Source organism: Lissotriton vulgaris, chromosome 9 (genome assembly GCF_964263255.1).
Source record: "Lissotriton vulgaris chromosome 9, aLisVul1.2, whole genome shotgun sequence".
Classification (NCBI taxonomy): domain Eukaryota; kingdom Metazoa; phylum Chordata; class Amphibia; order Caudata; family Salamandridae; genus Lissotriton; species Lissotriton vulgaris.
Genome location: NC_141697.1, coordinates 1242538352 through 1242561290, shown reverse-complemented (window position 1 = coordinate 1242561290; position 22939 = coordinate 1242538352).

The window sequence follows — 22939 nt, the reverse complement described above, 5'->3', positions numbered from 1 at the left end:
TGATCCTCTTCCTCACCAAGGACCCCATCACCACCAAAGCCAACCTCCACGAATGAAGGTCGTCGCTGACTGGAGGAAGACCAGCCGTCTGAAGCTGAACTCGGACAAGACGGAGGTCCTCATCCTCGGCTCCAACTCTTCAGCCTGGGACGACTCCTGGTGGCCGACGGCACTAGGGGCAGCCCCAACACCCACTGACCACCCAGCAACCTGGGAATCATCCTCGACTCAACGCTCTCAATGACCAAGCAAGTCAATGCCGTCTTCTCCTCCTGCTTCACCACCCTCTGCATGCTCTGCAAGATCTACAGATGGATCCCGACAGATACAAGAAAGACAGTTACCCAGGCCCTCGTCAGCAGCAGACTCGACTAGGAAACGCCCTCTACCCGAGAACCCCAACCAAGCTCATCAAACGACTACAATGAATCCAAAACGCTTCAGCACAACTGATCCTCGACGTACCACGCCATGGCCACATCACCCCCCACCTGAGAATTTTGCACTGGCTCCCCGTCAACAAGAGGATATCCTTCAAGCTCCTCACCCACGCACACAAGGCACTCCACAAGATCAGCCCAGCCTACCTCAACAGAGGGCTCTCCTTCTACATCCCCAACCACCAGCTACGCTCCGTTGACCTCTCACTCGCCATCATACAGCGGATCCGAAGAACAACCACCGGTGGGAGATCGTTCTCCCACCTTGCCGCCAAGACATGGAACACCCTCCCACTGAGCCTACGACAGACCCAAGACCTGCTGACCTTCAGGAGGATACTCGAGACCTAGCTGTTTGATCAGTAGCGCAACCCCCACCCCCCAGCGCCTTGAGACCCTCGCGGGTATGTAGTGCGCTTAACAAATGATTGATTGATTGATTGATTGATTCTGCCACTGTTTTCAAGGAATCTGTCTGGAGAGGGTCCCTTGGGTGGGGCAGAACCCAGAGGGAAAGGGCAGCGAGTTTTCGTGCCTATAGGAGAATCATGAGTTGGGGCATTACCCTGTGTACTCCAGTCTCTCAAAAGACGAGCACTGGTCTGGACATTGGTTTACTGGGTCTGGTGCTTGATTGTTGAAACCTGACTTTGTCCCTCTCATAACTTCCCTTAGAAGCCTTGGACTGCTCGCCCTCGCTACCGGAGAGTCGAGTGTGGCCCCGTTTGAAGAGCTACAGTGGGACGGACCCCAGTACACCAGTGGCAAATGACCTCAATCACATGCTGTGACCCCAGGGACATGTTTACAATATTGTAGTGCAGCGTAGCAAGAAACCTTGCTGCGTTGCCCTGTGTCACAGGGAAAGGACAGGGATGCACTGTATTTATCCGATACGCCTCTTTCCCGTACTTTCTGCATGTCCTGGTGCTGTTTTGGCAGCGTAGCGCCAACGCAAGCACCCTTCGGTACTTGTATTGTCGTTAGGATTGTTTTTGTGCAGGAAAGGGCCTGTTCCTGCACAAAACCAATCATGAGAGACCTTTTCCCTGTTCTATGTGTGCTGCTGAGCGCAGCGCAAAGAAAGAGGAAAACTGGAGAAATAAACATATTTCTCCTTGTCGTGCCTCACCTGGGGTGGGCGTAGGTTTCTGGAGCATACCCAGTTTTACAAGTTCTTGTAACTTTGGGGGGGCGTAAAAATCCATGGGTGCTGCGTGGGAAACCCACCGCAATGCCCATGGAACACCCACCGCAACGCCCACGGAACACCTCCTTGACGCAGAGTAGAGCAGGGTAGCGCTTTGTGCTGCGTTAAATTACTCCGGATTTCCGAAGCCATGCAGGGCCATGCAATGTGGCTGTGGATGGCTTCATGAATCTCACTTCATTTGCACGCTCTTGCACCAGGTTGCGTGATGACAGCGTGACGCCAAGGGGCTCGTAAATGTGCCCCCAGTGTATAGCGCCTAGTGAAATAAGAAGCACTGCAGAATGAGGCTTATAGAACAGGATCACTGCTGCTGCTCTGGTGTCCTCATCTCTTGCTAGAGGAGTTCGTGGGGTTGTTCACAGGGTGGAGAGCAGGCTAGCAGAAGGAGCTGTGGTCTTCGAGGCACTAGGAGCAGGAATCAGTGCGCCTAGCACAATCAACAAACGAGCCTTTGAGACCTGTTTGCAGCCAGGGCCCCGCCAGCGGTGGAAGAGGAGAAACCACTTCTGGTTGCATAACCTGAACCTCTGTTGTGCTGTGAAAACATTGCGACATGTGGATGACGTCAGTGTGAGAAGGTGCTTCATGTAATGACAGGGCCCTCCCTTCCCGTCTCCAGCCCAGTCTCATGAACCCTGCTGCTGCGTTGCAGGGGCTTTCCCTTCCTCAGACGCTCTCATCCTGCTTCCTGGCTGGGACCTCACTGCTGGCTTCAGAAATCCCCGACACAGGGCGGCTTGACTCGGTGTGCAAGATCAGCTCTTTGTGTTAACTAGCACTTGTACGTTCGTGTGGTTCCGCCCTCATGCATCTCACACAGGGAGAACCTACAACCCCTCAAACCCACAGATCACCAGTCAAACAAGCCCTGGAAAAGCAATAGGACTCGCATTTGCGTGAGTTGGAGCTATTGGCATTATAAATCTTATGGAGTGGTCATATATGGTGGCGGAACTACAAGGAAGTGCCGCAGCGTGGCACCGCAAGCCCTTTGGGTGCCGAAGCACAGGGATGTGACATATTTACAAGAATATGCTGCATCTCTGTGCTCCCCCCTGCGCTGGCGCAGAAACTGCTGCCATGCGCCGGCGCAGGCACCCTTGCACCATGGTACACGCATGCCTGCATGGTTTGGGGATAGTTTTTGCACAAAAGCAATCACTACAGGCATTTTCCTCTTTCAATGCATGCTGTAGAATGCAGCACGCATTGAAAGAGGAAAAAACGAGGAGAAATGAAAACCTTTTTCCTCGTTGCACCTCGCTATGCCTCCCCTGGGGAGGCGTTTACGATTTCTCTTAAGTCTGGAGATGTGTCTTGTTCCATGGGTGTTGCGTAAAAACACCCGCAGCAACACCCATGGAACGCCCCTTCAACGCAAAGCGCTGCGTGTGAAGGGGCCATATTTACAAGGACAGGAAAAGTCACGCAGGGTGGCTTTTCCTGTCCTAGTAAATATGGAGGAGCCCCCTGCGCCACCAGTACGACACGAAAAGTGACGTACTGATGGCGCAGGGGGCTTGTAAATCTGCCCCGTGGTGTGTAGTGGAATTATGTGAATTGGATTAGTTAGTTGTAGAATTGTGTGGCATGGAACTGTGTGGTGTAGAGTGGACTTGTGTAGTGAAATTATGTGGCATGGTGTGCTTTGGAATTATGTGGATAGTAAATATGGGGTATTGAATATACTGGAATTATGTGGAGTGGTATTGTGTGTTATGAAGTGTAATTATGTGGAATTGTATTTTGTGTAGTAAAGTGGTATGTAGTGGAGGTTAATGTGGTGTTTTGTTGAATTTTGTGGCATGTTGTACAATTGTGTGGTGTGGATTAGATGTATGTGGTGTGTTGTGTAATTGTGTTGTTAAGTTGTATTATTTGGTTTGGTGTCGAATTAAGTAGTGTGGATTGGAAACGTGTGCAGTTGTATTGTGTGACATGGAACTGTTTGGCTAGATTTGCCTTTTTGGTGACGAAGAAGAACAAATTAGAAAGAGTTAAGCTTCAGATCCGTGTGTTTGCGCGTGGTTCAACACTTGACATGTCAATCACGCTGTATGACTATTGACTGACAAGGCCTCTGACAATGTTATTAAGTATAATTATTGACTGAGTGTCTAACAATGCTGTAAGGCGCGTTGATACCATTGGGTCCAGCCAGTGCTATAAAAAACTCTTAAATAACTAACCAAAGAAAGAAAGAGATTTAGAGCTATTGGGTTGTAAATGTCTCTTACCGATGTGTTATGGAGGGGAGTTATGTGGGTTTTATTGGACTTGTTAGTTATGGCATAGTACGGCGTGGATTGTGTGGTGTGGGGTGTATTTGTGTTGTGGAATTCTTTGCAAGGTGCGCAGTGGTGTGGAGAGTAATTATGTGTTTGGAGTGTATTGGGATTATGTGGAGTGGGATTGGGGGTCATGGGGGCATATCATCAACAACGAGCGATAAATATCGCTAAAAGCGTCCAACGCGTTTTACATTATCGCCGTATATTGCCGGATCACATCGCCATGTTAGAGGTGTATTTGGAACAATTTGCTAACAGGGGATGTGAAATCCACCGATATACGGCGATTGTCATCAATATCACATGAAAATCAGCGATGTTAGAACAGCGCTGAAGAAAATGTTGTAAATAGGGAAAAGTGGATGTAACCAAAAAATCCACCTCCCATTATGTAGATGGCTAAGTCGAAAATTTGGCAGACGTTAGTATAAGGCGATATTAGTGGTTAGCGCAGAGTTTTTCATCGCTACGCTTTTTCTGGGACGGCTTGTAAAAACGTTGATGTAGGGTTAGCGAGTATTTTCCTGTTGTTTCCTGAAAGGAACGCCTACTTTGCATCTCATTAGCGATGCAAAGCGTGGCGTTTGAAAAACGGCTGCTAACATGCGCTAATGCATGTTAGCGCCACCTTGTTAATAAGGCAATGGAATTTTCGCCGCTTTTTGGCTTTTTAGGCCAAAAAAGCGGCGAAATGGCCCTTGAAAATATGCCCCTCAGAGTGTAATTATGTGGAATGGTATTTTGTGTTATGAAGTGGAGTTTAATTATGTGGTGTGCTGTAGAATTTTGTGGCATGATGTTGAACTATGTGTTGTGAATTGGATATATGTGGTGTGTAGTGGAATTGTGTTGTGAAATCCTCAACTGTGTTGGGAAGCGCAGTGAGGACATTCTTCTGAGCGGCCGTGCAAATATCGTGCACCATTACCGGCCCCCTTCCCAACAGGCTGGGGCAAAAGTGAGTCTAGAAGCTACGAATGTTACCCTGCGTGACATAGGTTCATGACCTATCTTCAGTGGGGGGGGGGGGGGGGCAGGTATTATGGGGGAGGAGTCTTTTAAAAAATGTTATGGCCATGTGGGGCAGCTTTACTGTTGATTTCCCTGATCTTAATTTTTTTTTGCTATCTCCTTTGCTAATGGGGATACTTTTCTGCTGGAGTCGGGGCCTATTTTTTGTTCTAGTCCGGCCCTGGTTATAAGTTACACAGCCCAACATTAGTATGTTATTGACGTCGGAAAGATCAAAATCAGAATAGCTGCACCTCAAACTAAGTGGGAAGGAGAGCCTGGTGGGTTGAGCACCTGCTGGGGAGGTCTGTTATCAGGCTGTGGCATTCAGGTATGTACCCCAGCACTACCGCCACTATATAAAGTTGATACATGTGTGCTTTGTGCAATGCTTGTTCACTCGATTTCTGAAAGCACATCGTTTTGCCATGCGACCGCACTTTCAGCGAGGAGGCTGGACACATGGAACAAAATTACCCGATCGATAAAAGACAATCGAGTTTGCAGCGTGGCATGTAAAGGGTTAATATTATTTTACCCAGAACTGATGCGATGTATGTCTAGCCAAGCAAGCTGCTTGATGGCTGATCTGTCAGCCACTGTCATTCTTACCCAACTGATAGACTTTCATTGGATTGCCCTTGAAATGATCAAAGTGAGCGTGCGTTTCAATCAAGTCTCTGACATGCAAACTCAGCATTTGTCTGGCACTGTCATTCTGACCTAGCCCTGGAAAAATTTCTCTGCAAGAGACGCATTGGCCCGCTGAGTAACCCTGGGCGTACTTCGCGTAGTAGCACTACGCATAGCTATGCGAAGTGCACTTCGCACTATGCAAGCTAAGCGAAGCTACTCGAACTGCGTAGTGCACTGTGCAAAATGCTTTTCACACTGATTGCACAGTTGCGGATGCTTGTCCGCACTGTGCAATCATTGCAAACTGCATCTTGCACAGTGCAAGCAGTCATTTTCTGCCACTCGGGTAGATTTTTACTCGGGTTGCAGCTTTCTCAACGCGGACTGGTAGCTTTTTCATCGCGAGCGGTCGCGAGCGGTCGCGAACATACGCGACCACTTGCAATGAGAAGCCTGACCTCCCCACGTTGAGAAACTTGCCGGGAGGTTTATTTTCCACGCTCGCGACTGGCAACTTGATGTTGCTGATCAGGAACAAGGAAAAAGTCACGCTGGGCTATTATTTTGCTGGCTTGCGATCGCCAACTTGACGTTGAGGGCCGCTGAGCTAATTTGAAGCACTTCAACCAACATATCACAGAGATCTTTGCCGCACACAGACTTTGATACCGGAACCAGAAAATAGTGAAGAAGTCCATGTGTGCAAAGCAGGTGCACTAGCCACATGAGCAGCCTTTCTCGGATTGGAACCTGCACTATCCTGGGGACACACCTACCTCGCAGCCCAAGCACCCATGCTTCCTTACCCTACATGGGGTTTGTACCTGCACGCTCGATAGCCTTTCTCTGAAGTATGCACACTAACCCACTGAGCTACATGTGTCAGTAAAACGGTGACTATCTTTTAAAGCCTTATGCTATACTCATATAATACTTCAGAGCAAAGGCCCGCAATATCTGCACCCGATGATTCAACCTTACCATCTGGGTCGCTGCCTAAGATAAGCTGGAACTGCATTTGTCAAGGTCGCCTCATTTAACAGAAAACGCCTGGTGGCGCTTCCTTCAGTATCTTGGCAGTAAAGCTCTGGAGCTCTCTCCCTTCAGATCTCAGGTTAGAGCAGTTGGAACTGACCTTCCGTAAACACCTAAAAACTAAGGGGCCGATTCACAGAACTAATCTGAGATAAAATCCCACACTACTGCTTTTGGTATTCACAGAATGCACTTCGTAGTAGTAAAGTTAGGACTCCTAACTCTACTACTACTAAACTGAGTCAAAATCTTAACTTTATGACTTTCGGTATTCACAAAAGGCATTTAGTAGTAGTAAAGTTAGGATGCTCTCGACCACTCGCGTTGAGAAACCATCCATTCGAGTTCAGAAAGCTGCCGCTCGAGTAAGAATCTACTCGTGCGGCAGAAAGGAAGCAGCGCCCTGTTGCGCTGTGCGTTTGCGATGATTGCACAGTGCGGACAAGCACCAGGCACTGAAAATCACCACAAACAGCAGTTATCTAACGCACTCCGCCTCTCGCGGAGCTTCGCATAGCAAAGCAGAGCTTTTTTTGAAGTTCACGGACCTCCGCATAGCGGAACTATGCGAACTCCACCCAGGCTTACTAAAAACCTGGCTATTTCAGAAGAAATCAAATCAACGGTAGACTCAGCCCAGCTGCCTGGTCTCTTTCTCTCTGGCTTAGTCGGTTTCTAGAGTGGGGACACTCCGAATTGGAGTAACCAGGCGCTTTATAAGCTGCAAATAAATAAATAAACTCGGAACAGGCACAAACATCATGAAACAATATTATTTATACAATACCTAAGGTTGCAGCCCCTACAGCCTAAATTCCTCTTCCAGCTTAAAAAGAGCCTGAACATGCATCTATCATATCAGATGTACTAGGTCCTAATTTCGAAGGCAGGGCAATTGTTGCACAATGCAATTGCAACACCATGGCACATCTAGGTCATGTGAATACATAGTATGCCTGGGAACAATGATGTTTAAAACCCATGAGTGGAACACGTCATCTTTACTGAATATTAGTGTGCCTTCTGCATTCTGCAATGGCCTTTATGCCATAGGCAATTACCACAGTAAGATGTACAATGTCTGCAAAGTATATGTATTGTCTCATAACATAGTGCAACTGATATGGCACGGACCTATATCAGGACACATTGGTAACTCTACTGAACACGTGGCGGTATGGCATGTCGCAGCGGATGCTGAATAAGTACCTTTGATCACACAGAGGCAGATGAAACCTCTCTTATATGAGCTGCTGTAAGTCCATGGTGGACCATGCCACCCATCATTACACGCTCCAATGTCAACTGACATGCATTGTGAATTCTTCACAACCACAGCCATGTTCAGAAGTGTATCCTCTGCCACGTATCTTCACATGGTCAGCCAGTGTGATCATGGCTCCCTGTCCAGCCTCTATCATGTGGTCCTTCCCAGATTGGGAATGTGTTCTCCTTGACATTTGTCAGAGGCTGAGAGGAATGCAACACTTTACATCCACTTTTCCTGACCTATGAATCATACAAAATGTTCTTTGTGATAGGGATGCGCATTGAATCTTACAACACATATATTATATGCAACAGACGCACAGTACATATGCATAGCTATTGGCGCTATATACCTACAGGTTGTAAGTAATCAAATGGCACAGTTAACATGCTCGAATGATGCACACCGGTAAGGCAGGCTGAATCTACATACATATGATGATCCAAAACATGCGCTTGTTGGCCAATTTGCGGACCCATTTCTTCAGCCGCATCATTACCATATTTCACTATTTCTAGCTGACTTTGATGAGCCTCTGCACCTACATACCTCACATACCATACTCAGCAAGGTATAGCAACACCCAGGCCCTCTTAAATTCTGTCACCAGGAAATGAGTACGCTACGTACTGCTCACACCATGCCTCCTTGTTCCTTAAGTTAAGTGAGTTCAGTACCTGTCAGAGCTGCAGAGTACCAGCTATTGTTCAGACATGTGTCATGCATCCCTAGGTTTTTTATGGCAATATTGAAGAATAACGCGTCTGGGATATGTGGATATGCGTCATATGCAGGCTGGCATACCCTTGAAAACTGTACCATGTGAGTGTGCTCCCCTCTGACATATATTGGGCCTCTCACACAAGAGGTATGTACATTGGGAGTCTCATTTGTAAGGTCAGCTCCAGTGACTCTGGCCTCAAAAGCACCTCCATGAGGCCATACAAAGCCAGCATGCGGGACTTGCTGTGCATTCCGATGTATGAAGTCAGGCAAAGCAGTGCAAAGCACAGCAGAGCCATAGAGGACGTCAAGGAGCCGCACCTTTTACATATGAAACGATGTTCAAGACCAGTGCTGTGTGTTATGCCACATTCTAAGCTTTGCTAAGCGGTGTAAACCATGGAGGCCGCATTAATGCGTGACAACTCAGGGGAGTCGTGCCAAGGAGGATCACCGTCACAACACTATCCGGCTTACTTGCGAGGTCCTTGCGCGGCCGGTGCATCACGCTTGCAAATGTAAGAAGTGACATCCCAGCAGTGCCAGGGGCTTGGAAAGAGGCCCCTTTATGTGCAACGTATGTTCGGTAATGGCCCATCACAACTGTACCTTACAAATGCTTGTTGTGAAAGCAGCACCTCTGGAGCTGATCCGCACTCCCTGGTCTGTGGTCATATGAGTTGTCTGGATGGGCTCTGGGCCTCATGCTTCCCTGGGACTCGCTTGTATCACTTACAGGGACATTAACACTTGCGTTGCCTGCACAGTGTCTCAGATAGCACCGGTGCACAGCACGTGTAGCGCAATTCAAACAGCATTTCCCTCTTTTGCGTGGAGGCATGGCTATTTTGAGCCAAAAATTCATGTGAGCCATACTTAATGTTACCACAAATCATGGATACATGAGACACATAGGAAAGCACAGAAAGTATGTTCACTTACCAACTGGTCCACCAACCTCGATGTCAATGTAGATGAGGAGCTCCGACTCCCTGCGAACCAGACCCACCCAGCGATGTTTGAGCCGATGGATGCTCCTGTCACTCCAAACAGCCTCAGCATCTGTTACCGTACTCTCCCCCGTTCCTTCCACACATTCACGGGGTAGCCCTGGATCACATGTCCCCCCCTGGCTACCATGTTGGGCAGGTAATGGGTAACCAGCCGCAGGAAGCTCCCAAACTCCTGGTCACTCATGGGGTGAGCCCTATCAATCAATCAGTGACACTTATAAAGCGCGCTACATACCCGTGGGGTCTCAAGGCGCTGGGGGGGGGGGGGGAGCCGCTACTGCTCGAACAGCCAGGTCTTCAGCTTCTTCCTGAAGGAGAGGTGGTCTTGGGTCAGGCGCAGGTCGGTCGGGAGGGAGTTCCAGGTCTTGGCGGCCAGGTGGGAGAAGGACCTTCCTCCTGTAGTCGCTCTTCGGATGCGGGGGACGGCGGCGAGGGCGTGGTTGGCTGATCGGAGGTGGCGTTTGGGAGCGCCCTACCGTTCCCAGGCATGATCTCACCCAAAGATAAACACCCACACAAAACAGAACACCCCAAAAGCCCACTTCTACTCCTATGAGAACAATACCCCAGAATGCCTCAGTGTGATATGAGATCACTAAATGGATTTCATATGTGGATACCTTTTTTGATGTAGCATATTTAGACTGTTGGTTTGGGATTGTGTTCCCAGGCACATACTATGTGGATCACTCCATAGTCATCATCATTTTAGTTGACTCTACTACCCTCCAAAAGTACGAGGCCGTACACATGGCTAGCTGTAGGAGAGACCCCCATACACTGTCATTGCACAGGCCATTGAAACGGGTCAAGGTGATACCCCTGCTCAAAAACCGTCTCTTGACCCGGCCAAACCAGAGAACTATCGCCCTATCTCATTGCTCCCCTGGGCGGCAAAGATCACAGAGGCCTATGTCAACTCCCTCCTGTCGGACTTTCTGACCATGAATAACACGCTGGACCCTCCCAGAATGGCTTACGACCAGAACACAGCTCTCCTGGCTGTGACAGAACACCTCTGGTCGGCACTGGACACTGGTCGAACGTCGGCACTGATTCTTTTGGATCTGAGTGGCGCGTTTGACACAGTGTCCCATGCCATACTGTTGCGTCACCTGGATGAGGCAGGAATCACTGGTCTGGCTCTGGAGTGGCTCGTCTCATTCATTCATGAGAGGTCAAACAAGGGGTGCCATGGGGCTCCTCCCTCAGTCCTCTGCTATTCAATCTTTACGTCCAACCCCTGGCCGCAGTAGCCAAGATCAGAGGACTGACAATGGTCTCCTAAGCCAACGATACACAGTTGGTGGTGGCTCTCTCGAATGACACCGAGCAGGACGCCCTTAAGTTTCAGGACGACCTAGCTGCAGTCGCCGGGTGGATTACCGCCAAGTGTCTCCAGTTGAATGCCAGCAAGTCGGAGGTACTGTTGGTGGGGAAGAACCATAGTCAGTGGAGTGAACTCTGGTGGCCGGAAAGCCTTGGTAGTGACCCTCCCCCCAGCCCCCCCAAGCAGGCTGTGAAAAATCTGGGGGTATGGCTAGACTCGTCCTTCAACTTCTGAGTCCAAACCAAAAAAAGGGCCAGGGACCTGCTTCGGACTACTATGGGGGCTTAGACCCCTTTTGGGTTTCTTCGATGCGCCCACATGACACGTCATCATTCAGGCATCTGTAATGTTGAGACTGGACTATGCCTGCTCTCTCTCTCTGGGGTCCAATGAGGCTGAAACTCTGAGGCTGCAAAGGACACAGAACGCGGCAGCAAGAACCCTTCTAGGTCTGCGCAGGTCCTGTCCGGTGTCTGACGCCATTCGTCGGCTTCACTGGTTGCCCGTGGCCAGTGGATTGAAGTCAAAGCTTTATGCATCGCTTTCAAAGCCTTGAAACTGACCGCCCCCAACATCTTGGCCAACCTCCTCTCGCCATATGTTCCCTCTCGTCATCTTCGCTCACAGGGTCTACACCTGGTGATGATCCCCCGAACACAGAGTCTGCGCTGGAGGCCACTCCTTTCGTGGTAGAGCGGCCCTCCTATGGAATGCACTTCCAGCTCACATCCGGGGCCTTAACAATTACCTTGAATTCAGGAAGGCCATTAAATCTCACCTTTTTCCCAGCACCATAGTCCTACTATCAGTTCCACCCGCATGTGTCAGTTGCTCTGCTGTCAGCGCCGGGACGCCCCTTTGCTGGGGCAGCTGTTTGCGCAGTACAAGTTGTGGTAACATAACATAACATCTACGTTTACCACACCATGGGGCATATTATCAACAAAAGGCGATACATTATCGCCGCTTTTATCAGCAGAAAACTGCTGAGAAATGGCGATAATGGGCCCCATAATATGCCCTTGAGAATTCCCATAGAAGCCCATGTTCTGGTGTGAACCTGGGCTTCTATGGGAATTCTCAAGGGCATATTATCAAGTCCATTATCACCGTTTTATCCGCAGTTTTCTGCCAATAAAAGCGGCGATAATGCATCGCCTTTTGTTGATAATACGCCCCCATGTCAGTTGTGGCTGGCAATGGAGGACTATTTGCTACAGGGACTTGGCATTCACACTATTAGTTTGTACCAGATGTTGTTCGATGCTGTTTGTTACATACATGTTCTGTGTGGGAATTAGTAACAGGTGTGATGTGGATGTTTTGATGTTTACTGTGACTATGGATTCTAAATGTATACCCAGCGGTAGTGCTCATACATTTACTTACATATAAATGTACACAGTTACAGGTCATCATTTTGTCAGGTAAGTCACTCATGCATCTGTGAAAGAATGTTCAACCTCGTGGTCCCTCCTCCGCCATTTTGCAGCCACCGATGGAGCTGTTCGGAGAGGCTCCTCATCTTCCTCCACCTCATCGTCCAGCAGGTCTTGCTTCTCATTGCCGTCAGCCTATGGTACATTTCTCAGCACACAAATCTTGAGCATCCTTCAGCAAACAAGAATCATTTTGCGCACCATCGGGGGTGACTATAGCAACCGACCCCCAGACGGATCCAGGGTCCTGACGCAGGATTCCAGTGCGCCGAATGTCCACTCGAGGATGGACCGGGTCTTGCTTAGGACATGAATGCACCTCCGCTGCCCTTTCCTCTGGCTTTTGAAAGAGGAGTCAGGACCCCCGGCTGCAGAGAGCCTCCTTGGTCAGCTGCAGAGACGACTGACCAAGGAGGGGTACAAACAGTTGTGAGTCATGACAGGGGTGTGGGCCCACATTCATTTACATTCTGCTGTGTCCTAAATGACTCATACACGTTGTCTAAAGGTGTTCTATGGTATTGTGTGGCACACACGCAAGTGGGAATTAGATACGACCAACACTGGGCCACACACACAGCTGTGCTCTCCTCTGTGATACGACTAACACAGGGCTACACACACAGCTGTGCTCTCCTCTGTGATTCACTCACTGCATTAGTCATACTCGGGTGTGCCAAGGCCATGCAGGTGAGGATTTGTCACCAGTAACGAGTGCCATTGAGAGACACATCTCTCAGCTTCATCTATTGTGTCTGTTATTGACTCCTATTGCATTCCCGCTCTGATACACGTCTGATTTTACGCCCTGTCGATGGAGCAGGTAATGTGACGTCCTTCAGTCACACATACCTGGCAGTGGGAGCTGGAGTCAATGTGTTCAATGTGAACTGCCAGGGGGCGGGGAGTGAGTTGGTATCAGTGTGTGCCATGATGGTGTACACATGGCAGTGCACGAGATCCACTGTTGACGGTACACCAGGGGTTTGAGCCATGTGGGAATCTTTCGCTGTACAGTGCAACTGGTAGAGTAACCACACTACGGCGCCACACTGCTTGGGGACAGTGTAGGACATGTTTATCACATGATTCTGTGTCCAGGGTTTGGTGCCGGCGCTGGCAGGCAATGTGCAGCATTGCTCCAAGACAAGCACATTATTCCCAAGATGACTGTGGTGTTGGCTGTCATGGGAGAGGTAGTTTGTGCATGTGCCTTGCTGCACAGTCTGGGGCCTTTGGAGGTCTGATAGGGTGATCTGTGCGCTGCACAATCTTGTGCACAAAGGATGTGATGTGTGTATATGATGAGGGATTTAATGCAGCATGGCAGACATGATCTTGCAATGTGAAAAATGACAACATCTCTCAGTTTCACAGGTCTGGGATACATCTCTTTTTTTTGTTGTAAACACATTTTATTCAGTTACTTCAAGGATGAAATAGTGCTCACACGTTGGTGAAGCAATTAGCGATAATGACGTTAATGCATATCCATTCTCATGAACCTCATCTTGTTGCGCGTCTCCGCTTCTTCAAGTGCTCCTGTGCACATTCATCGTTATAACAGCCTCATGATAAAGTGGTCTAAATCTCTATCTTGGGTATCAATTACAAAGGCACCTATGCTAATGATAGAGCGCGCAGTTCACCCGGGTCACTGGGTTTTCCCGATTCTCACACGCACTGGGCCCTGGCGTGCACTTACAAACAAATGTCTCGCGTTTGGCGTGAACCGGGTGAGTCTTTACACGCTACTATGAGTAATTCGGGGGGGTGACTTCACACCACTGCTGATCATGTACCTGACTTACCACAGGCACATTACTCCAGACGGATCAGGAGCTAGCAGGGAATAGGTGACAGGGGTCCTAGAAGAAGTACACTTTATAAACCAAAGTACATTGTCCACACTGTAATCTGTAAAATGACCACAGACACCTGATGAGTTCAAGAGTTTATATAAAGGATTTCAAAGTGAATATGCCAAGATCAACAAAATACAAAATAACACATCAAGCATTAAAATCACAACCAAAAGGTAGCTATGTATTAGGGCAAGGACCATTTGAGTATACGTGAATACTATGGGTAAGAATATTAAGAACCAACTAGTCACTGCAAGTTTATACTAGGACATGGGACATGAACGGGACCTAAAACATTTATTTAATCTAGGCTATTTATACTATTCTTACTAAGTTCACTGCAACCACACTAAAGGAAGGGAAAAATTGGGAACACACTATTAAGTATGACAAATCAATGATATCCTACAGGTGGGGAGAGAAGTGGAACAAATCTAAGAACAATCACATATAATTGGCATTTCAAAGTGATAGAGCAATATCACAGGCAAGAGTGCTTTATTAAGAAAGGAGGGAAAGAGAGAGAGATTGGAAGACGCAAACCCACAGTTTAGTATTTATCTAATTGAGAATGAAGACTAACCCTGGCCACGGGTCAGTTGGGAAGACGGGGACAAGGACCCTCCGGGAATGGAATACCAGAATGCGAGCAGGTACAGCTCACGGAAAATCAGGACAGGATACCCCTCAGGTGATGGGTCAGGACTGGGCTCACCAAGGTACGACCAACACCTACAGCTTCGGATGCAACGCCTGCGTTACCCCTCTCTGCAAGTAATCCGCCAGTAACCCCGATTGGGTTTTCGAATTTCCCCAGCAAAGTGCTTCGCCAGCACTTAAGACTATTTCCACCCCTAGGAGTTTGTGGAATGTATGGACAGAGTGCTCCGCAGCACTCTAGATTGAGCACCTATAGAGTTTGTAGGGTCAGTGACAGGTCTGCTACTCGGACAAGTCGGACAATTTTCCTAAGCTACACTAGGGCAATTATACTGTTTGGGGACCCTTAGACCACCCACTAATGTTGCAAGTGACAGTTTCTCACATTATGATTGGTCAGAAGAGGCGATGCGGTCATTATCACCTCCTAGAATTCAACGTTCTCATCATAAATATTAAATTTTGCTTATCCGCCCCCTGGGTTCACGTTCCCATCCATAGGAATACAGTAGACAATACGAGAATACAGGGTATAGCAACATTGTCTTTGGGGTTCAAGGTAAAAGACTACATCTTGTGATGGGTTTCTCAGGCGCATCGGGCTTCAGGAGCCAGCTGGCTTGTTTCAGCTTCTGCGCAGTAGAGTTTCTCCCCGGTCACATGACGGTGCCCAGCAGAGCCTCAAGTATGGCTCCGCTCCCGATTTTCCCAGCTCCAGAGATGCGGTACATGAAAAGTAAGCGAGAACAAATTAGAATCACACATAAAAATGATCACACTGTATACCGTGATAAAATTAAAAACACCCCTTACTTTATAACATCTATAGCATTAAAGTTTAGTGCGAAAAGACAGATAGGCTAAAGCAGCAGTAGCAGGCAGAGTGCGTGGTGAGAGACAAGCGGCCATGTTTGCAACAGTGCGCATGAGCAACAGATTCCCTCCAGAATGCGAGTGCGTCACATCACATGGGTATGACCGACGCATGCGCAGACTGAATTTCAGCGAAACAGCCATTTCTTCTAGTGCAAGCTTTGTTAGTATGAAAAAGACACACAGGCAAGCCTCTTGGGGACACCCGCGTGTTGGGGAAAATGCTAAATAAATGACGAACAGTTGGATTAATATGATTATACATTAGACGAGGTTCATGAATGAGAGCAAGTCGCTTTACGTGCGAATCCTTGCTCCATCATGTCAAGCTGTCTCCCACTCAGAACCACGCTGCAGGAGCGATGATAGTCCCCTCTCTCTACCCCCGCACAGACTGCAGGCCACGTATGAATACCAATGCACTCTACAGCCTGGGCCAGGAGAGAGGGAAGGGTAAAAATAACTACCCCTGGGGAAGGGGAGGTGAAGAAGGCTTGTAGACCCAGGAAATCTCCTGACAGCTCTCCTAAGCTTCAAGAGCATACAAGGAACCTCGCACCCTGCATAGGAAACATAAGCAGATACGAGCACTTATGAAAATCACTTCTAACGTCAATCTCTCTTTGCACAGTCAATTACCAGCATTAAACACAACCTCTTCACTCCTTCTTACCCAATAAGAGCTTTAGCAGGGCAGCATAGGAGACCCCGTTCCTCAGAAGCAATCCGAAAGCCTTCAAGAATAAACACCCATCCGGGTTAGTTTTCCTTTCTGTGTGCTGCACCTTTCTTGGGGAAAAAGTCCTCGGACCGAAAAAACCCCGTTCTTCTTTCAACGTGTGCAAAACAAACTCCCCGCTTACCCACTGCCCGAAAAACCCGTGGCCACGTTAGTGAAAAATGAAAAACAAAACATTAGCGTAAAGCTGGTTCGTTTCCTGAACCCAAATGTCACTCACAAGAACGCCGAGGGTCATAAAACACCCGGAAATGATTGCACCGGCTAGAATGCAATGTTCGTGCGCAGCCGCGCACCGGAATCCAAATTCTTTGTCTTTGTGCAAGTTTACAAGTCACTTGCGGTATCCCCGTCCAGTTTCCCGAAGACGTCTTTAAAGGTCAGAGCGAAGCCTCGCTCTGACTCACACCAGATCCGTCCTTCCTTGGAACAAACACGAACTCAGCAAAACGATCAGGTACACGATTCCCAGATAGACAAACTGACCGGAAATAAAACCAAGCACTGAAAGCCCGGTCACACTGCCTTAAAAACCATCACATGGGCAAAAAGAGGGAGGGGTGTACCTTTGAACATGTGCATAGAGAGAGGACTGAGCGCCGTCCGTGCTAAATCCCAACAGTACCTCCCAGCAAAGGCCTCCCTACCGGACGGGGCTTGGAAGGGTGACGTAGATGGAAAAGTCTCACCAATCTAGGGGCATGTACCCCACTAGCAGCCTCCCAGGTGCGATCCTCCGGGGCATATCCCTTCCAGTCTATCAGATACATAAGTTTCCCATTTCTTCTCCTGGAGTCCAAGATCGCACTAACCTCAAACTCCTCTTCCTCTCCTATCCTCACAGGGGGAGGAGGGGGCAAAACCTGAGTGGTAACTACATAGGGTTTCAGGAGGGAGGTGTGAAAGACAGGATGGATCCCATACTCATCAGGTAACCCCAACTTCATTGCTACTGGATTGATTACCTTAAGTACTGGAAAAGGACCCACAAACCTTAGCTGTAATTTACGTGACCCCCCTAATCGCAAGTTCTTGGTGGAAAGCCACACCTTATCTCCCACCCGATAGGAAGGAGCAGGGGCCCTATGTTTATCTGCCTGCTTCTTCATGTCAACCTTTGCCTTTTCTAGATGTTCCAACGCCGTATTCCAGATCTGAACCAACGAAAGACCTAAGGCAGTTACAGCCGGTACCTGGCCTGAAGGCTGAATGGGAATCGCTCGAGGGTGAAACCCCATGGAACAAAAGAAAGGGGTCATTCCCACCGCTGAATGCACACTGTTGTTATAGGCGAATTCAGCCAGCGGGAGAGCCACCACCCAACTACAAGCTAATGATGTACCCAGACACCTCAAATACTGCTCCATGGTCTGATTGGTGCGTTCCGTCTGACCATCCGACTGAGGATGATATGCGGAGGACAGGCATAACTTCATATTTAAAGCAGCACACAATTCCTTCCAGAAATGAGAGATAAACTGAGCCCCCCTATCGGAAACAATGGCCAGAGGCAATCCATGCAGGCGTACTACTGAAGACAAAAAGATCGTGGCCAATTCTCCTGCCGTAGGCAACTTGGCCAAGGGTATAAAATGTGCCATCTTAGTGAAGGAATCAACTACAACTAAAATGGCTGTAAAACTAGACTCCAGAGGTAAGTCCGTCACAAAATCCATACTTATTGTTTGCCAGGGAGCCCTAGGGACAGGGAGAGGATGCAACAATCCTGAGGGTTTAGCATGTGTTGGTTTATTCACTGCACACACATGACAGGCCTTTACGTACGACTGCACGTCTCTTGCCACTGACTCCCACCAGAACCACCTCAAACAGAATTCCATGGTCTTGGTGGAACCAGGATGCCCAGCCAGAGAAGAAGAATGACACCATTCCAATACCATATCTCTGAGATTAGGGGGAATAAACAGTTTGTCCTCATGATACAGCAACCCAGTTCTTAAGGATATCAAGGGTTGAGACATCCAAGGTGTAAGATCAATCTTTGCCAGTTCTACCCGAACCAATTCATTAAAGTCATCAATGTAAATGCTGCCCACTATTCTCTCAGGAGCTATGAAGGAACACCTCACTTTCTCACTTGACAGGTCAAGGTGTTTCACATGGATACGGGACAATGCATCCGACTTTACTTGCTGCGCAGCAGGCCTGTAAGTAATGATAAAGTCGTACTCATTAAAAAATGAGACCCACCTCATCTGACGAGGGGTTAAGGCGCGCGCTGACCGGAAGAACTCCAAGTTTTTATGGTCAGTGAAGATGGTTATCGGATGCCGAGCGCCCCATAAATAATGGCGCCACTCCTCAAAAGACAATTTGATGGCCAGCAATTCCCGCTCCGCCACGGTGTAATTCCTCTCAGCGGGCAGCAAGGTCTTGAAGAAAAAGGCGATCGGGTGCATATATCCGTTCTCCACATCTCTCTGAGACAACACCCCCCCTACAGCACACAAGGAAGCATCAGCCTCCACAAAAAAGGGCAATGAAGGGTCAGGATGAACCAAAACAGGTGCCGTTGTGAACCTCTCGATTAACAGATTCAAAGAGGCTTGAGCATGATAGGACCACACAAAGGGCACCCCTTTCCTTAGCAATACTGTCATGGGGGCTATGATCTCTGAAAAGTGCGAAATAAACCGCCGATAGAAATTGGCGAACCCAAGTAGGACTTGAATATCTCTCACACAAGTCGGCGACGGCCAAGAAGTGATAGCTTCTATTTTCTTGGGATCCATCATGATCCCCTGCTCGGAAATCACAAATCCCAAAAACTCCACCTTAGGTGTGTGAAAGCTACACTTTTCCAATCGGACATACAGCTGATGTTCCTTTAGGCGCTGCAAGACCTGCCCTACATGGACTACGTGTTCCTCAACAGTGGTGGAAAACACAAGGATATCGTCAATGTAGACTATGACGCTCAAATCCAAATATTCCCTCAACACCTCATTGATGAAAAACTGAAAAGCAGCCGGAGCGTTACATAGCCCAAAGGGCATAACGCAATACTCATAAAGGCCGAATTTGGTCCGGAAGGCAGTTTTCCATTCATCGCCTTCACGGACGCGGATGAGATGGTACGCACCCCTGAGATCTAACTTGGTGAAAACCGTCGCATGCTTCAGTTGATCAAGCAACACAGGTATCAAGGGAAGAGGGTACTTGTTCTTAATCGTACCCTTGTTGAGCGCTCTATAGTCTACACACACCCGAAGTCCACCTTCCTTCTTCGGAATAAAGAAGATAGCCGATGACACTGGCGAGGAGGAGGGACGAATAAACCCTTTCTCCAGCATCTCTTCGATATACCCCTTCAAATGTTGTTCCTCAGGGCCTGACAAAGCGTAGACACGACTACAAGGTAGCGTAGCCCCTGGCATCAAATCAATCCGGCAATCAAATGAACGGTGTGGGGGTAGTTCTCTAGCTTTCCCTTTATCAAATACATCGCTAAAGACCAAATAGGATTCAGGGACTCTCAACTCATCACCCATCTCACCGGAACTCGCAGCGTAAGTCAAGGGGGTTATCCAATCGGTTGCGACCTTGTAACAATTTTGCAAACAATGAACAGAGTCAAGGGTCACTGTTCTCCTAATCCAATCTATTTTGGGATTATGTGTCTGCAACCACGGTACTCCCAAAACCACACCGAAAGAAGGGGCATCGATCAAATCAAATCCTATTTCCTCCGAATGACCATTGTCTCCTACCATACATAGAGGTTCAGTCTGACGTGTGATTGTACCAGATTACAACTCAGTCCCGTCGATAGCCCTTACAGGTTCTGGTTGTTCCTTGTAAACCCAGGGAACTCCGATTCTCTCAGCCAACTTGATGTCCATAAAGTTTCCCGTAGCCCCGGAGTCCAATAGAGCAGACACCTGAGCCCTATGGTTGTTTGATATCACCAAACAGACAGTGATAGTAAAATGTCTGGGGACCCTCTTCACTATGCCAGGTATTTGATACGGAGTACAAGGAACCACAGAGTCCACATACAGGGCGTCCCGATGCACACAAGCCACCGCCTTACGTGGTGGTTCTTTAGAAGGCTTCACGGGACAATCCCTTGCATAATGGCCCGCCTGGCCACAATACAAACACAGGTTGTTAGATCTACGCCTTTCCTTTTCTACTAAGGTTAACGGGCCTCTAATACCACCTATCTCCATCGGTTCAGGGGTCGGTTTTAGGTCCCCCCCTACGCCCCGAGAATCACTCCGAAAAGACAGAGGGCGTGACAGAAAGGGTCTAGGTCTTTCTCCCTTCCTTTCCATCAACCTGTGACTCAACTTCACTACCAAATCAATGAACTCAGTACAATCCGAAGGAGGATTAACCACCTGGGAAACCACATCCTTTAGCTCCTCACATAATCCCTGATAGAAAATGGAGGTACGTTTATCAACAGGCCAATGAGTTTCAGACACTAATCTATTGAAGGTAGATATATACGTAAGGAGATCCTGTTTGCCTTGCCGTAATTTCAATAATTCTGCGTCACTGGCCTGCATAAACGCATGTTTAGCAAACAAGGCATGCATCATTTCCTTGAACGTATCATAATTGTTCAAAACGGGATCGTCATTCTCCACCAAAGGCACGGCCCAAGTAGCGGCAGTCCCAGCTAAGTAAGAGATCACAAACGCCACCTTAGCGGAATCATTAGGGAAAGCTGCGGGCCTGCATAAGAAGTGTAGATGGCACTGGTTCATAAAAACAGCGAATTTATTCGAGTCACCAAAAAAACGTTCAGGAACCGCTAAAGGGACAGGAGTAGGGGTGTTAACATTCACTGTCATGGGAGCGGAGCTGGTACTAGCTCCCCTCTCAAATTGAAAAGTAGCCGGGTGTATCACAGGTTTACCTGCTCCCCAACTCCCCTGATCACGGGACCTAGCCACATCCAACTCACTACGCAATCCCTGATTCTCATGTTTTACATCCTGCAATTGTGTTTGTAAAGCCGTGATGGCCCCCATTAACTCCTGCATAGTGGGAACCCTCTCTTCCTGCCCATTATCCTCATTCTTTTCCACATCCATCCTCGCTCGGGCAGCGCAACTATTCGTGGGCTTGGTTTTTTGTCAAGCTGTCTCCCACTCAGAACCACGCTGCAGGAGCGATGATAGTCCCCTCTCTCTACCCCCGCACAGACTGCAGGCCACGTATGAATACCAATGCACTCTACAGCCTGGGCCAGGAGAGAGGGAAGGGTAAAAATAACTACCCCTGGGGAAGGGGAGGTGAAGAAGGCTTGTAGACCCAGGAAATCTCCTGACAGCTCTCCTAAGCTTCAAGAGCATACAAGGAACCTCGCACCCTGCATAGGAAACATAAGCAGATACGAGCACTTATGAAAATCACTTCTAACGTCAATCTCTCTTTGCACAGTCAATTACCAGCATTAAACACAACCTCTTCACTCCTTCTTACCCAATAAGAGCTTTAGCAGGGCAGCATAGGAGACCCCGTTCCTCAGAAGCAATCCGAAAGCCTTCAAGAATAAACACCCATCCGGGTTAGTTTTCCTTTCTGTGTGCTGCACCTTTCTTGGGGAAAAAGTCCTCGGACCGAAAAAACCCCGTTCTTCTTTCAACATGTGCAAAACAAACTCCCCGCTTACCCACTGCCCGAAAAACCCGTGGCCACGTTAGTGAAAAATGAAAAACAAAACGTTAGCGTAAAGCTGGTTCGTTTCCTGAACCCAAATGTCACTCACAAGAACGCCGAGGGTCATAAAACACCCGGAAATGATTGCACCGGCTAGAATGCAATGTTCGTGCGCAGCCGCGCACCGGAATCCAAATTCTTTGTCTTTGTGCAAGTTTACAAGTCACTTGCGGTATCCCCGTCCAGTTTCCCGAAGACGTCTTTAAAGGTCAGAGCGAAGCCTCGCTCTGACTCACACCAGATCCGTCCTTCCTTGGAACAAACACGAACTCAGCAAAACGATCAGGTACACGATTCCCAGATAGACAAACTGACCGGAAATAAAACCAAGCACTGAAAGCCCGGTCACACTGCCTTAAAAACCATCACATGGGCAAAAAGAGGGAGGGGTGTACCTTTGAACATGTGCATAGAGAGGACTGAGCGCCGTCCGTGCTAAATCCCAACACATCAATCCCCTCTTTGATGATATTTACTATCATCACTACATAACGGAAACAGATGCCAACTTTCATTCTTCCACATCATTCATCTCAATTTCAACAAACTTGTTGTTGATTTTTCTTTCAGCTTCTCTATGAGAGTGGTGATTCTTCACCTTTTTGTAGATTTCGTTCCTTAATTCTTCTAATTCTAATTCATCAATGTTTCTCTTCACCCCTCTTTTGTTTACAGTGTATTTTCTTTTGCATTTTTGACATTTACAG